Raw genomic sequence first — 17,062 nt, forward strand, 5'->3', positions numbered from 1 at the left:
GAAGGACGTTGGCCGTGACTCTCGTCGGGGAGCACGCACCCCAGACCAGAAGCACATTGAAACCAACTTCTTATATAACTCAGCCCATTCTTCCTCATCTTTGTGGTCAGTTTTCTAGAACCCACCAGCAACTTTTTGGTTCACCTTCTGGTTTTGATGTGCTGTTCTCCACCTTTGAAAGGGGAAATGGTCAGGAGACCTCAGTATTTGTTTTGTTTTGCTTCATCTTCAGTAATGAAATGGAGGCAGCTCTCCATCACGGCGCACCTGGCCGGGGCAGCGCTGAGCCCACCTGCCCCAGGGAGGGGACACGGACCGTGAGGAAAGGGGGGCAGGAGCCACAACTCAGGGACGCGAACACAGACTCCCGTGAAAGTTCGGGGAAGCCGGAAGGTGCCCCGCGTTGTCGACTCTGATCTTGGTGGCCCTAAACTCTGAGCCGTGTTCTTCTCCCCGTGACCACGTTCCATCCTAAAGGACATGGTGCGACGTCCCCATTTTACAGATGGGCCATCTGACACTCGGGGAGCTGACGCTGCCCCCCGGGAACGGAGAGGTCAGGTCCCAGCCCAGGGCCCTAACCGCTGCCCCAGGGAGGCCCCCCGTGTGCTCGACACCTACCAGATGCTCAGCTTTAAAGATGAGAACCCCTGACCTCTGTCCTCCAAGAGTCACTGACCAGTAAGCGAGCCCCCAGACTTGGGTCGTTTCAGACAGATCCCCCCACCCCACGGCAGGGCCAGGCGCTCTCACGGCCACAGCATCGGCTCCGACGTGAGCCCGCTCCATGATCTGGGACAGGGACTTCCCTCGCCTGGGCGTCAGCGTCCTCACGCGTGAAGTGGGGCTCCAGCGCCAGACCCCCAGCGCTCAGATCTGGGCGGTACTGCGTCTCCCCAAGTGAGCTTGCCCAGGCTACCGAACCCCTCTGCCCCAGCTGCCCCGTCTGTGGAATCAGCCTCCTGCAGGGACTTGTCATGAGAAGCGTCAGCACCTAATAAGCCCCGGCCCTGGTTAACTGTACATAACTCCAAGGATGGGGGTGAGCTCCGGAGGTAGCTGAGGGCCGCAGCTCCCCTGCAGGTGTGGGAGGCCGCGGACCCGGATTCCTGCTGCGCCTGCGGTTTGAGAGCCAGAACCCGGCTTCCCGGAAGGTCTCCCTGCAGTCAGGTCCCGTCGGCCAGCCTGCAGCGGGTCTCTGGGCCCAGCTCACGTGGGGCGCCCCGCGGCGTGACCGTGAGCGAGGTGTGCAGGAGAGAGGCCAGCCCTTCGCCAGAGCCCCTCTCCTTGGCTGTCATTGGGGGACACCGTGTCGTCCCTCCTGCCTCCGTCAAGCGGGAATGAGAATTCCCACCTCCAGAGCTGCTGCTGAAAGCTGAAAAAACTGTAACTGTTATAATTATATGGGTGTGGTGTGAAAGGTTTACGTACGAGAGCTCGTTCCATCCCAGCCACGATCCTGTAAGGTAGACACTATTCGCTTCCCCGTTTTGCAAAGAGAGAAACCAAGGCACGTGGATATGAACCGGGGTGACGGGGTGGGAAGGTTACCTGCACAGGTGTCTCCTCTCCACACCGGCCGTGAAGCAACAGGGGTCAAGACTCCTCTTTCCCGGGTCTTAATTGTGGCGCTCGGCCTCAACTTTTCAGGAGTGTCAGTCAGGAGGATGTGATGGCCCCCGGGAGAACCGAGTAAGGGTTCGGTGTCTGCGCTTTGGGACAGCGACGACCCTGGGGTTTCCGGGAAGCTTCCCCGGTCCTCAGAACAAAACTCAAGAATGTTTAGAAGCAGCCGCGTCCGAAGCTAGGTCCTGCCTGCGAGAAACCCGCTGTAAATGGGCTAAGTGTAAAGGCAGGGGAGGGGCGACTCCGGGAGAGACACCGTGCCAACCCCAGTCAGAGAAAGCAGGGGCGGCCTTGTAAACGTCAGACAGAGGAGATTTTATGGGAACAACACGACTGGTGATAGACGGACATCTCCTAACTAAAGGGGTCGATCCGTTGGGAAAACATAACCAGCCTCTATGAACACCTGCTACCAGAGCTTCAAAAGAAAGCCAATGAAACTGGAAGAGAAAGCAACACGTCCTCTGATGTGCCCAAAGCGGATAGAAGACAGAGCCAGGGCCGTGACAGGGTCTGAACCGAGACTCGGGCTGAGGGAGGGAAAGGCTGGGACGGAAGAGCTGGCACCGATGGCGAACACGGGCATTTCTCACATTCCGTCAGGCTGGCGGGGGCGGGGGGGCACCCGCTGGCACCACTCATAGAAAAAGCAAAGGAACAACGAGGTGGTGGGGGCGGCGGGCGGGGGACGCCGACCTTAGTTTGGGGATGTGCACGGTCATGCGGCCAGCAGATCATGCAGGCTGGTAGAAATTTCTGGAAGGCAGTAGTAGAAGTAAGGCAGCCAGAGGAAAGCTGGCGCTGGGGGCGGGGCGGCCAAGAGGTTACAACCCTGACACCGTCCAACAAGCAGCCTCCCGAGAGTCCCGGCTTCGGCGTCTGCCAAGCCCCCTTGGTGGAAACACGCCCACCACCCAGATACTTATCCGACACTCAGTCCCCCTAAGTGTTTGTTGAGCGAATAAACAGACCGGAGATCCACTTACGAAGTCCCGGAAGGAATAAAACCCAAGTCTGCGTGTGTAGGTGTGTGTGTTTCGATAAAGCCACAAAGGAGAAAACAGGAGTAAACCTCAAGTCCCCCAACGCAAACTGGAACCGAGCCTCCAGCGTTCCCCACCGAATGACCCAGAACAAAACAGGAACATCCGAGGGCTCTCTGGCCGGGCTCGATATTTCGCTTTGACTCTGCTCCATGACAGCGGGTGCCGTTTCCAACAAAGAACAAACGTACTTTCTGCTTCGTGTCGAACAACTTTCGGGCGCAGTCCAGGAGAGGCCCAGGGGACAGGGGATCGCCGTGCTCTGGGGCCCCGAGAAGTCCAGCGCCCAACCCTGGGAAGGTGTGTGAGGCCACAGGGCAGATCTGGCCACAGGTGAGAAGCAGGACCCCTCCTTGCGGCCAGCACGTGACGTGTTTGACCACACGTGGTCCTGCTGTCCCCACACACACACACACACACACACACACACACACACCCGGCCGGGTCTGTTCCCTCTCCCGTCAGGGTCCACAGAGCATGGCATCTCTGGGAGGAACGCCCAGGAACGCTTCGGTGACTCGCACAAACGGAGGAGCACAGGAAAGCACCTGCCAGACCAGACTTCGATGCCGGGGGGTTAGCAGGATCTCACAGCGACAGCCCGGATGGTGTTTTCGTCCCGTGACGTCGGTTCCAAAAGGTCAGGAACGTGCCGCAACGTCCCCCAGAGAGCTTGCCCGTCATGTGAGCACGTCATGTGGCCTCTCCAAGTCCAGTCCCGGGCCTGCCCCTGGGACCTTGGACAGGTGCGTCTCTCCAAGTCCATAGTCTGCACCTGCACAGTGGGGACCGTGACGGGTGTCACAAGTCCCTGTGGCCGTGAGCGTCGCCACACTAGGAACGTGACCTTTGACACCAGCGGTCTCAGGGGCAAAGCCTGGTTCTTCCTCCGGCTCGCTGCGTGGGAAGCAAGGCCGGCCTTCCTCTCCAACCATGTCTTCACTTTCTCCTCCATAAAACGGGGACAGTAAAGCGCCCATCACGTGGGGTTTGGGGCGAAGGAGGTGCAGGACGCTTTGGCACAGGGGTTCGGGGACCACACGCTCGCCCTTTGGGGCTGCTTGTCCCAGAGCCCGCTCCCAACTGCTGCTCGCAGGCGTGTGTGCTCCAGGCGGAGGGGGAGACCCGGTCCCCACCCCCCACCCCCCCATCCCAAAACTACATTCACTGTGCATCCTTGACGCGTCACACGCAGGGAGGCCTGGAACCGGCTTCTCAAGAAAGAGCAGCTTTGACGGCTAAGTGGTTAGAGCCCCCAAAACAGCCACCGGAGGCCAAGAGCCGTCCAAGGAATGACACATAACCCTTTAATGAAAACGCGAAGGCTCGGAACAGCTCGGCCAACCAAAGCTCCACGTCTGGGCGCCGACCTTCCTTCTGAGCTTCCTGGAAGCGAGCAGGGAAGGCGGCAGGCTCTCAACCGCCAACAGAGGCACTGAAACCTAACCTCATCGCGGCCCCGGACTTGGCTCTGGGGGAGAAGCCCGTCAGAGGCGCTCGTGTAAGTGACCTCGGAAAGCGTAACGAGGATGCCTGAGAGAGTAGATCTGCCGGGGAGGACAGACGGACAGGCAGGCTGGCGGGAGGGGCTGGGTGGCCCCCATTCGGCGTGGCTATCGAATCGAGTACGGGACCGGGGCGTCTCAGAGTGTCAAAGGAGGCGCCACTTACAACGATAGCAAAACAGGCATAAACGAGGCCTGCCCGTGGAAATTCAGACCGCGGCCACCAGCGGTCACCTCTGCCGTCACCCGGTGTTCGGGGCCGGGGGCGGAGGGCCGTCCGCGTGTGTGACTTTTTAGTGATTTGACCTAATGGCCACAGCTGACGTTTGTACGGGTGATAAGACACTCGAGGGCCGGCCGGCACCCTTGGGCTAGGGACTACACTGGGCCCACCATCATCCACCTGCTCTGAAGGGAGGTGACAAACAGCTTTCCTGCGAGGCTTCCTACGCGTGGCCCCCGGGTCGTGGAAGCCACAGACCCTTCGGATACCCTTGCTCATTCAGGAGTGTTTGGATGCCCAGCTCAGAGGCTCACTCCCCTCCGAGCTGCGGACCTCCCTACCGCTTTTTCTTAGCTGAGAGTTTGCCGTGCTCCCGTTTGGGCCGTGACACTTCGCGTTCCGAGGACACCGGACAGGGTTCCTTTCGCACAGCCCATCTGACATGCTCCCCGTAGCCCCAGTATTGTTCCTAGGTTAACTACTGTCTGGGGGTGGGGGTGGGGGCAGTAGGCCAGGTCCCGCCTTCCTCTGGAACAAACCTACGATCAGAAATAACTCTCTCCTTTAAGGATAGCGGGCGGCTTCTGAGCAGCCCAGCGGGAGCCAGCGAGGTTACGGGCTACAGAAAAGAACTTCAGAGAAAACTCCTTTTGATGTCCTCTCCTCCGTTCGGACGGCACAAGGAGAATTCTCCCGGTGCGAATAAACGTGACCGGTGAGTTCGCACACAGAGGTTTTTAAAACCTTTTACGTCTTTGGCTTGTTCTGGGAGTTCTGAAAGCATTTTGGGACTGTGCGTCCCAAGAAATGACTTCTTTTTAGACGGTGTCGTGTGATGTAGGGCCTCCCCTCGGTGCATCCTGGCCCCAGAGCCTGCTCGGCCTCCACCGGGGCTCAGATGTGACGACGGGGTCCCGCCAGCCTGCACCACCGCGGGCTCCTCTCACAAAGCCCTGAGTGTTTGCTGCTTTCAGTTTCCCTGAAAACGCAACCATGATGTGACTTTTTCTGCTTTTGACACAGGATGGGTCCCCTAGAGTGAGAGAGTTAACAGGTGAAGACGGGGCCCGGCAGTGGGCACACGGGGGGGGTCCTCAGGCATCGTGGTGTCCCGCCTCCCCTTAGAAAGGGGGAAACCGAGGCCCAGCGACAGAGCCAGAACGAGAGCCTGTAGCTCTTAGTGCCCCGGCTGAGGTTGTAAATCGATGCTGGGGAGCTCTGAGCCCCCACGTCCACCAGACTTTGCTTCCCCACCCTGCAGGCCAGCATCATCCCCGCCGGCCGGCCGGGCTCCCATCCTGCTGGGCTCAGACCCCCGGGGGCGTCGTCGTCTCTCTCTGCAGCATCTCCCTCGCTCGTGGTGTGAAATTAGGAACAAGGACCTGCAGCCCCTTCGGTGGCAAGAAAAAGGAGCTCCGGGGGACTTTCCTCCTTTCCTGCCAGTCAGGTCTGGACTCCCAGCAGGACAGGGCTGCAGGGGAGGCTTGGGCAGGGACCAGAGGGGGCTCGGCTGTCAGCAGGGATGCCCAGGGGGCAGGAAAGCAGCCCCGGGCCTTGTCCGTCTCGTCGCCTCCCCCCACCCCCGGCCCTTCTCCAGCACCTCACAGGCATCTCCCACACTCCCAGGTGCTCTGTAAACACCCCCCTGGTGGCTTGAAGGGCCCGCACCCCTCAACTTGCACAGCGGCACAGCTCAGGTGCCAAAAGTGCGCAGATCACGCACCCAGGCCTCGGCAGATCCCACGCGAACCCCCCAGAAGGCCCCGGTGCCCCGTCCCGGGCGCCGCTCGCCCCCCCAGGGTAACCCCAGCCTAGCTTCCAGTGATGGGGATCCCTCTTGCCTGCTTTGATCGTGCACAGGTGCAGTCATGGTGTGGACTGTTTCTGGTTTGCTTGGCCAGATGGTCCGTTTGGGAACCATCCGCGCTGTTCGGTGTGGCTGAGGGTCGTCAGCTCTCGGCTCCCTAAACACACCAGGACGGGGAAGGCCGCGCGGCAGGACGTTCGTTCCCACTCTCTCAGGTTAGAAGAACAAACCGTAAGGCCGCGGCAACTTCGTGTCTGTCCGTGCGTCTGACATCGGGAGAACACGGGGGATGGCGCTGTACTCTCTTTCCAGTTCGTTCTGTAAACTCGGCATGATGTTTTTAAACCCGTCCGTGCTGCTGGCGGGACCCGCGGCGTGGGGGCCGCACAGCCCTGCCCACCCCCGATCCCTCGCACGCGTCACACGGCCTTCCACATCCCCATCCCTGTCCCCTGAGGGACCTCCGGGCAGGAACTTCTTGGGCCACACGTCCACCCTGCAGCCCCAAAGGCAGCTTCTGGACTAGATGGTGAGCAAATACCCCAAAGTTTCAGAGCCAGGGGAATTGGAGGAAGGGGTGCCACGACCCGCCAGCAGGGGGTGCTGCCTCCCTTGGGATCTTTGAGGCCCTAAGGGTCTCAGGAGCTTGGAGAGCCCCTCCGATGGATGGGATGGATGGAGTGGGGCTGTGCCAGCCACACCTGTGCCTCCACGGTGACCCCAGTGACCCCAGACACTGTCTGGAGCTTCCCTGAGCCCCGCAGGTCGACCGCTGGCAAGGGGTGTACTGCAAGAGTGCATCGGGCAGGAAGGGGCCCTGACACCCCCACACGCCCACACGTCCTGCTCTGCCGTCACTTGGCCATCGGGAAGGGAAGGCAGAATTCGAGGAGACACCCTTGGGCCCATCGCAGCATCTGAGAGGTCAGGGCCCCGCCCCGGGAAGCCAGGCTGCCGGCCAGCAGCCTCTGGCATCTTCCAGAAGCTTCTCCCACCTCCACGGCCCTGCCTGGCCTCTGCACCTTGCACCACAGGGAGAAGAAGGAAAGTGAAAATGAAGGGAAGTCGAGCAAGTACTGAGAGCAGAGTCCCGGGGCAAAGCACCCCCAGGTCAGAGGCAGCCGTGCCCTCATCCAACCCGCCCAGGGCTGATGCCGTGTGAACCTCGGGCATGACCCTCCGGCCTTGGTGATGGCGCCGGGCTCCGGGACCAGAAAACGTTCCTGCCTTTTCTCCTTCTCCCGTGCTGACCGGTCCCGTCCGTGCCCTCGGCGTCCTTTTACCCACCCAGCATGCACTGGGTCCCCGCACCACGCCGGGCATGTGTGTAGGGACCGAGGGGCAGTGGGGCTGGAGCCACGTTCACGAGGACCTCCAGCGTGCACAGCCACCGGCGTGAGGGCAAGAGGCCCGCCACCGAGAGGGGTCACACTGCTGTTCCTGCAACTGGGTTCTGGCATTTCATTATTCTTTGTAAGCAGGCTCCACGCCCACGGCGGGGCTTGAACTCACAACCTGAGATCAAGACCTGAGCTGAGATCAAGAGTCAGATGTGGGTGCTTAACCGACTGACGGTCCCTGGACAAGACGGGAAGGTTCCTCCAGGGAGCGGCTGCATCCCTCCCACGCGTGCCCTTAAAGCAACCGTTTCTTAGTAGATGAGGGCTCGGGGTTTGTCTAAAGTCACAGCGGCCATCACCGTGTGTGCGACACTCTGTCCGCGACATCTCACATGCATCAACCCATTAGGATCCCATTTCACAGGTGAGCACAGGTGAGGCCCAGTGACGTCAGCAGACTCCTCAAGGCCACGCAGAAAACTGGGGCAGAGAGAGGGAGGCCTCAGCCCGGGCAGTTGGTTCTAGAACCCCCCAAACCCCCTCCCGAGCTGCGCCGCTGGATATAAAGCCGGCCAGCGGGTCCAGATGGGGCGGCCATCCACCCCAATCCGCCTCCTGGGTCCCTAGGCATCTGGAGCACAGGAGAAGCTTCCAGAAAGTGAAATTTTTCCTCCAGCAGGCTCCAGTGGCTTCGAGGGGCTCTGAGATGTTATGGCTGTTCAACACCGGGAGTAAGCGGAGTTCCAGGAACACCGGAAGCTTCATGACCACTCCTGTCCAACTTTCTTTTTCACTTTCTTTTTTGTTTGGTTTTTTTTTTTTAATTCCCCACCCCGTGTTTTGTTTGTTTCTTCTTTTTTCTCTCCAACTTCGTGTTTCCCTGTGCTTTCCAGGCTGCCTGCACTGGGCCCGTTGCATTTGGAATTAAAGACATGTTGTTTTACGTCACTCGCTAGACACATGTGTGTGCTGTCTGTCGCCACCAGTCAGGAGAAAAAGGACTGACCAGCGCAATTCAAGTAAACGGTCAGGATGGTTTTCTGCATCATTTTCTAGGCATTTTTTCTTTCTTTCTTTTTTTTTTTTTTTTAATGTTTATTTTTGAGACAGAGACAGAGCGTGAACAGGGGAGGGGCAGAGAGAGAGGGAGACACAGAATCCAAAACGGGCCCCAGGCTCTGAGCTGTCAGGACGGAGCCCGACGCAGGGCTCGAACCCACGGACCGTGAGATCATGACCTGAGCCGCAGTCGGACGCCCAACCGACTGAGCCACCCAGGCGCCCCTCTAGGCGTTTTTTCTAAGCAGACACGACCTCAAAGAAAATCCTTTGGAAATATGCCTCCTTTTCAGAGAGAAACCAGGAGCCTGACCCGTCCCCGGGTCCGAACACGGAAGCCTCGGCTTCCCCATCTGACGGGTATCAGCTCCCGGCCAAGGCGGAGCTCAGGACACCAGGGGTTCCAAGCTCGGAAAGGTGGGGGGCTGGAAGGCGAGCCCACAGTGGGGCTCTGGGCCGCGGGCGCGGGACCGCCACAGCGCAGCTCGCTCCTGGCTGGCCTGCCAGGAGCTGGGTCCACGTGGGTCGCTCACCGGGGCTGCGTGTGGCCACCGCTGGGAAGCCCCGGAACAGCCAGAGCCGGGAGTCGGGAAGGCAGGGACTCGAGGGGGGCGGCGACCTCGAGGGGTGACGGGGCCGCCCAGCCGGACCTGCTCTGCGTACCGGGCTGCAGAAGGCAAACTCTGGGCGGCCGCGTGCTGGACACCAGGGAGGAAAACCTGCTCGTTCCGCTGCCCTTCTGGTGGACCGGGAGGCCCTGACCGGCGAGGACCGGGAGGCTCGGGGACAGGCGTCCGCTCGAAATCCCGGGGCCGCCCCCTTACGGAGCGGAGCCTGCCTCGGAGTCGGAGTCAAAGGAGACTCGGCCATGCCCTGGAGGCTGGCAGGACGGACGGGACCCCGAGGCGGGCGGACTAATGCTTCTGCCCCACCGGAGAGACGCTTCGCGAGGGCCTTGGAGCCTCACACACGCGCACCCCCGTCGCTCGCCCTCCCAAGTGCCTTCCGTGCCTGAGCGTGAGTCCCGGCCGGCGGCCAAGACCCTCTCCGGCCCCGGCGGAGGCCTCGCCGCAAAGTCACCGGAGGGCTTGGAAGCTCCGAGGAGGCCAGCGCCCAGGACAAACGCGGGGGAGAGGGAGTGGCCACCCTGCTGGGGCCGCACCGGCCCGCGGGGCTTCGGTGGCTACTCCCCCAGGAGCCAGCGGACTGGAGCACGAGGGCCTCGGCCCTGGAGCCAGGCTTCCTCGCCGCCCACTGCTGCGCCGCCTTGGGAAAATGGCTTCACCTCTCTGGACTGAAAGGCCAAAAGGAGTTCTTATCTCCCCGACTCACGGGTTACACGGGCTGGGGCCACGAAGTGCTCAGGACGGGGCCCGGCGCATAGTAAGAGCTCAGCAAGTCAGCTCTGTTGTCACCACCGCCGTCCCTCCCAGATGGCAGCACCGGGATCCGTGCTGGGGCCCCGCCCAGCGCCTTTCTGGCCGTCCTTGGAGAGGCCACCCAGGAGACCGCCTGGGACCCCAAGCCTGGAGGACTATGGGAGCCACTCCCTGGCCTACACACTGGCACGCGAGGCCACACGTGCACACCTGTACGGCACGTCGTCACGAACATCCACGGGGGAACACGCAGGCCCGCTGGCAGCAGCCCTCCCCTCGCCTCCCCTCCCCTCCTCTCATCTCATCCCTTCCCCTCTCCTTCGCTCTCCTCTCCCCTCCCCTCCTCTCCTGCCGTCCCCTCTCCCCTCCCCTCCCTTCCCCTCCCCTCCACTCCCCTCCCCTCCTCTCCTCCCTTCCCCTCTCCTTCCCTCTCCCCTCTCCTCCCCTCCCCTCCTCTCCTCTCCTCCCTTCCCCTCTCCTTCGCTCTCCTCTCCCCTCCCCTCCCCTCCTCTCCCCTCCCCTCCTCTCCTCCCTTCCCCTCTCCTTCCCTCTCCCCTCTCCTCCCCTCCCCTCCTCTCCTCTCATCCCTTCCCCTCTCCTTCCCTCTCCTCTCCTCTCCCCTCCTCTCCTCCCTTCCCCTCTCCTTCCCTCTCCTCTCCCCTCCCCTCCCCTCCTCTCCCCTCCCCTCCTCTCCTCCCGTCCCCTCTCCCCTCCCCTCCCCTCCTCTCCTCCCATCCCCTCTCCTTTGCTCTCCTCTCCCCTCCCCTCCCCTCCTCTCCCCTCCCCTCCTCTCCTCCCTTCCCCTCTCCTTCCCTCCCCTCTCCCCTCCCCTCCCCTCTCCTCCTCTCTCCCCTCCTCTCCTCTCCTCCAGTGTGAGTAGGACGGGGCAGGGCAGGGTGGGTACGGTGCCAGGGTACAGCCCTATTGCTCAACGCCAGGACCACACTTGGTCTCAACGGTCAGGGACCCGACTGTCAGAGCCCGCGGGACCTTGCAACCAGGCCTTTGTGGGCCACGGGCTTTTAATACTTTTAGAGAAGTTGGGTTTCGGCCAAGTTCCTCTGCTTCAGATTCTTCCCGGGCTGGTGGGCTCCTGCCCCGCTGAGGCCTGTCGGCCGCCCCGGGCGCCCTGAGGGGTCACAGGGGTCACCGCGGCTACCGAGGCACCCTCCAGCTCCCACGCGGGGTGCCTGGCCGGCCGGGGTGGCTCACCCCAGCCCCCCAACACCCCCTGTCCAGCAAACTCAGACCGGGCGCTCAGGGAGGCACTGCGTTTCTCTCCACCCTTTACCCCTCAGCTTCTCGTTTTCTGTTTTTGTCCCCCCTCCCTGCCTTTTCTTTATGCAAAAGATCTGGCTCCGAGCAGCTAGTGAGCCAAGGGGCACCTTCACTTCATCCCTCGCTGAGAAAAGGACTGTGTCCTCTAGGCAGTCAGGGGACTCCACTCGAAGCCCCCCGGGGCGCGTGTCCTTTGCGTTGCTGTTTGCTGAGACAGACGTGGGCAAAAGTCATTTTCCAACCTGCCCCTAGGCCACAGTCCACAAACCGGCTCCCAGCCTGGCTGAGCCCCGGGCCGTCCGCGGTGCGGAGCTGGCCGGCTGGGACGCAGCCCCCTCGCGGCCCGGGACGGGCCCAGCAGCCCGGAGACGCCGGACAGGGAAGGGCGGAGGGCAGGTGCCTGTCCCTGCTCTGAGAGGGGCACCGGGTTACAGAGCAGGAGGTCGGGTTTGAAAATCACCGTCGCATCTGTTCTTCAAGACCTTCCGTTCCGCTCTTGTCGCTGCCATAGCATCTGAGCACAGATTCAGCAGGTGAAACCGACACGGACCCGTCACCTCTCGCTTCTGGGAGCCGCAGGTAGGACACGGCCTCGTTGGGCTGGGGTCAAGGTGTCCACAAGGCCGTGTTCCTCCTGGAGGGTCCGGGGAGGAATCCGTTCCGGTGGCTCTTCCAGCTTCTGGAGGCGCCCGCTTTCCTCGCCCCGTGGCCGCGCCTCTGCCTTCAGAGCCAGCAGCGTGGCAGTCCCCGACCTGTCGCCCCTGCTCTGTCCTCACGTCTGACTCTCCTGCCTCCCTCTCACCAAGACGCTTGTGCCCCCACTGAGCCAGCCGGGTCGCCCAGAATGATCTCCTCACCTCGAGATCCTTGACATAATCACATCTGCGACGTCCTTCTGCCATGAAGGTCACAGACTCTTCGGGGGGGGGGGGGGCTTTGCTCTGCCCACCACGCCAACCCGGGGCAACTCACGGGGCATCTCCTGCCTCCTCCACGAAATGGTGGTGGTGACGGTGAGACCTGCTCCCGAAGGGCTGTTGGAAGGACTCACGTGGTTCATATTCGCGGCTCCAACAGCCACGCCACGATCAAAGCGGGCGCTGTATGTGTGTCTGTCGAGTACAAAACGGGGAAGCCGGCGCTCCCTTCTGGGTAACTGACTTGATCTAGAACGTGTGGACTCTTCATGAGCCGCGGTGTCATTCTGCCTCGATCCCTTCGGTCGTGGTCTGTCCGCAGCACTGGCCACACGCGGCCCTTTGTTCTCCCAGTGCCCAGGCCACGCCTGGCAGCTGGTCAGCTCTCCTGGTGCTTGGGGGCGAAGGCGTATCGAAAGCCAGACCCCCAAACGCTTCCCGGGCGCTCCCGTGGACCAGGCATCAGGCCAGACACTGCACACATCGAGGCGAAAAGCAGAGAGAGACGCGCTCGGGTCTTCGGGACGCGGCCCGGTGCGTGCGCGGACGGCCGCTCTCAGATGCGGTGAGCACGTGGCCCCTGCTGTCCTGCCGCGGCCGCGTGTCAACCTCGTGAGTTAGGGAGGGCCAGGATTCCTGCGCCGTTTTAAAGGTGCAGAAACGAAAGCCCAGAGAGGCTGCTCAGACCGCCCAGATCGCACAGCCAGCGTGCCGCCCAGCTCCTGGGTCTCCAACCAGCCCCTTGGCTCCTCCCCAGCCTTGGGGGTGAGGGCGACCCCGTCCACCGGGAGGCTGGGGAACTACCCACCCCCCTTGTACGCCACGTTAAACAGAACAATCGGCGGCGTTTCTACGAGGTCAGGGAGGAGCGCGTGTCGGGAGCCCCCACAGCGGATCCAGCGCGAAGGTGCCCGAATGCCCCGCACCCCGACCGACGCACCCCACGGAGATTCGGAGTCCGCGGCCCGGGGTGAGCCTCTCCAAGAAGGAGAAGCGAGGCGGGTGGCGGGTGGGGGGAGAGATCACGGGAGAGAGCTGGGGGGCCATCCGGCAAGGACCCCGCTGGGGAGCAGGGAGAGCAGGGAGGGGCTAGGACAAGCCCAGGATGGCCGGGACACAACCCCAAATTCAGGAGGCCCAACGTGAGCGTAGCTCGTGTCCCTTGCTAAGTAACAAATCGTGACCGTGCCTATTTTCACCTGACCTTCACCATCCTCCGCGGTGCAGAGCCGTGACAACTCAGGAAGTGGCAGGTGGACTGTGTCCCTTCTCAAAGCGCAAAGGCTCTCCCTCAAGATCCCGCCCTAGCCAGGTGCACCCGAGGGTCCGACACGGCCGCCCTGAGAGACATGTGTTGTGACATCGCCAGGGTGGGCTGCACACGCTCCCAGGGTTCAGGGTTGGTTTTTCTGATTACCCTTGAAAACTCTGGCCCGGAGCCCTTCTTTCATAACGTGGCTCAGAACATTCCCACAAACCGTTACAGGGTATTTTAGGCGACACATCTCTATAACCGTAATGCTTTTTAAAACCTGGGTTTTTTTTTTTTTTCAGTTTTGCCCTTTTGCAAGATAACTGTTGTTATACTGATTCAGAAGCTCTTTCTATCAGAACTGTTCTCGGCCAGAATTGCTCTGCAACGCAGCGCGAAAGAGAAAGCTGACCCAAGGGCACCGTCCCCCCCTCCCCCCGAGTCCAGCCCGGGCACCATGCCGTGGGCATTCCGCCCAAAGCAGCAAAAGCCACGTCCTCTGGCTCAGGGTCTCCATGCTGAGCACTCCCCGCAGGGAAACGCAAGCCTGGGTCACCTTCCTTTTCTCCTCTGGAGCAGGAAAAGGCATCACTATTTGAAAGCAACTGAGAACACAAGGCATCACGCCGGTCCCACGGCAGGAACCCCAGACCCAGAGTCGGTCCATTCAGACCACCTGCGGGTCCACATCACTGCGAAAAACACCCACTCGGAAACTAAACACCCCTCCGTGTGCAAAATCCACACACCGCAAGGCGCAGAGCAGTGCGCCTGGTATCATCCTATTTTTATAAAAACAGAACACCCGCTCGCGCCTGGCAAGGACGCCTAGCAAACCGCGAGCATCACGTATCTCTGGCTTTTGGAAGGTCGAGGAAGGAGGAAGCTTTGTTTAAATTCTCCGGCCACACACAGACACTGTCTTGCGGGTGCTTCTTACGTTTGTACGTGTTTTTTCCTTTAAAAAACAACGAAGGGAAGATATCATTGCGTACCTAGTATTTGCAAGGCACCCAGACGAATGCTGAATGTCGTACAAAAACGCGAAGCGGCAGGAAAAGTAATCACGGTTTAATTTAACTGAGCACCGACCACGTGCTCAGCAACGTTGTGAGTGCTTTGCATACGGGATCTCATCTGATCCTTCAGCAGCCCTTTGAAGTGGCTGCTTCTCTCTCCGTTTCTGGAAGAAGGGGTAGGTTCAAATGTCTACCCAGAGGCACCCTCCTACCACTGCGCTTTTGAGAGTCTCCGTGTTTTGTGGAACGCTCGTACGTTTTTAAACCACTGTCCTTGTGCGTCCGTTTACGCCTCACCCTGTCGACGCGGGGACCTCAAACAGACAAGGATCAAGAAAGCGTTCCTCAAGCCTCTGAAACTCCAGGGACAGCGTTCCCAGGACATCTGTCTCGGGCAGCAAATATTTGGAAGGACGTTTTTTTTAAATTTTTTTTCTTCAACGTTTTTTATTTATTTTTGGGACAGAGAGAGACAGAGCATGAACGGGGGAGGGGCAGAGAGAGAGGGAGACACAGAATGGGAAACAGGCTCCAGGCTCCGAGCCGTCAGCCCAGAGCCCGACGCGGGGCTCGAACCCACGGACCGCGAGATTGTGACCTGGCTGAAGTCGGACGCTTAACCGACCGCGCCACCCAGGCACCCCTGGAAGGACGTTTTAAAGTACAGTTCGCATCACATACAACGCACAGGCTCCAAAGATGGCCGCACGGAAGCAACGTCCCCTGAGCCGTTCAGAGAAAGTGGTCGAGAGCTTTGCTTACAGAAGCGGGTCCTCAACACTTACAGATGTGGTTTGTTTGGGACGCAGATGCCATCTAGAGATTTGGTTTGAGGGTATCTAATTCCCTGTTGTTGGTTTTGTTTGTGAGTTTGCCTCTCCAGCTGCTGTTTAGCAATCCCGGGTATTTTTGTGGAACATAACGGCGCGGGTGGCAAGAGATTACACCACAGACTTTTCAAAGCCGATGGATCGGGTGTTGGAAGCGGGGCTGCCACACACAGTGGCACAGTGTGTGCACTGCACAAAGCACCTGGCTTTCAGGCGGAGTTAAAAACACAAGCTGTATGCGGCCTTCTCTGAAGCAAAGGGCTCTTTTTTCTTTACACAAAAGGCGCGGCAGGCAGTTTGCCAAGCCCTAGGCCTGCAGGTGTTCACCCAGAGGGGGAGCCTTTTTTAACCCATCTTCCCAGCAGGGGTGACTTTTTCCAGTTCACAGAGTGCCATATAGGCTCGCTGGAGCTGGCTCTGGACGGGGAGGGCCAGTGGAGTGAGGGAAGAGAGGGGCAAAGGCAGCCTTGAGGAACACCTGTCCGTGAAGGTCAAAGGAGGAAGAGAAGCAGGTGTGGTCTGATACAGACACGAGGCTCTCAGGAGTTCCGTTTGCAATGAACGCGAAACTTTCGCGGGCCCTCCACCTTGAGGTTGGCCGTGAACCCTCTGTTACACACTGACGAGGGCGGCCAGAACTCCAATCTGAGATTCCCCGCGAGGCCACGCCTGCCGTCTGTCGTGCGTGTAGGACCACGGCGGGTAAGACGGACGCTGCCCCAGCCAGGCCGCTGGCCTCCAACCGGCAAGATTTTCATTAGACAGCCGTGTGTCACGCCTGCTTGCCTGAAATCGCTACGCCGAGAACCGGTTAGTCCTAAAAGAAAGGAAAGGGGCCCCTGTGGCACTCTCAGGGCGGGGCTATGGCGACTTGTATCACACGGAGATGCAAGGGGCTGGCGCTAGAACCCCCGGGAACCGGGCGTGACCGGGAGGGGAGACACCAAGGCAGTGCTGGCGGAGGGAGGAGGGCATCACAGAGGGAAGGGAGCGGGGGAAGCCGAGGGAGAGTCCAGGGCCGTCTGGCCCGCACCCGCCTTGCGAACTCGGCCCTCGTGCCTTCACTCGCTCACTCCGTCGGCACGCGCTGGCCTCTGGTGCGCCAGTCACCGGGCCAAGGCCGGACACACGCAAAGGAAGACACTGTCCCTGCTGTCATCTCTCAAGCAGCATAAAAATAATGGGGCGCCCTGCGTCAGGTGCTGCGGGGGCGTTTTAGCTGCAACAACTCACGGACCCTCATGTTAATCCCTGGAGACGGATGCCGTTTTTAGCCCCGTTTCCTAGAGGAAGAGGCAGAGGCAGAGAGAGGGGAGGCTGCTTCGCTGAGCTCACGCAGCCAGGACCCTCCGGCTCCGAGGCCTACACTCACCGACTCAGACACGTCCCTTTGAAGTAATATTTTACCGGTAGCAAGTTGTCCACATATTGGATAATAAGAGGAATAAAGAGGTTTCAAGCCTCGTGCTACCTAATGAACACTGTTGGTTTGAGTAACTCCTAACTGTCACTGAACAGAAACTCAATACAGGGAGTTTTTATGACCCAGGAGCTGGTAGTTAGCCTGGGTGCCCGACCAAAGGTCAAAGTGAGTCCACTGTACAAGGGGGGGGTCCCCAAGGGGAGTAAGGAAACGGGTGCAGCAAGGCTACAGTCACATGACATAACACTTTCCCTCCATCCCGCTGGAATCTCCCTGCATGACAGAGTGATAAGCATGTCGGGCCGACGCGCCCTGGGCTGTCCCTAAAAGACACCACCCCGCACCGATGCCCCCCAGACTG

Source organism: Lynx canadensis, chromosome E2, assembly GCF_007474595.2.
Source record: "Lynx canadensis isolate LIC74 chromosome E2, mLynCan4.pri.v2, whole genome shotgun sequence".
Classification (NCBI taxonomy): domain Eukaryota; kingdom Metazoa; phylum Chordata; class Mammalia; order Carnivora; family Felidae; genus Lynx; species Lynx canadensis.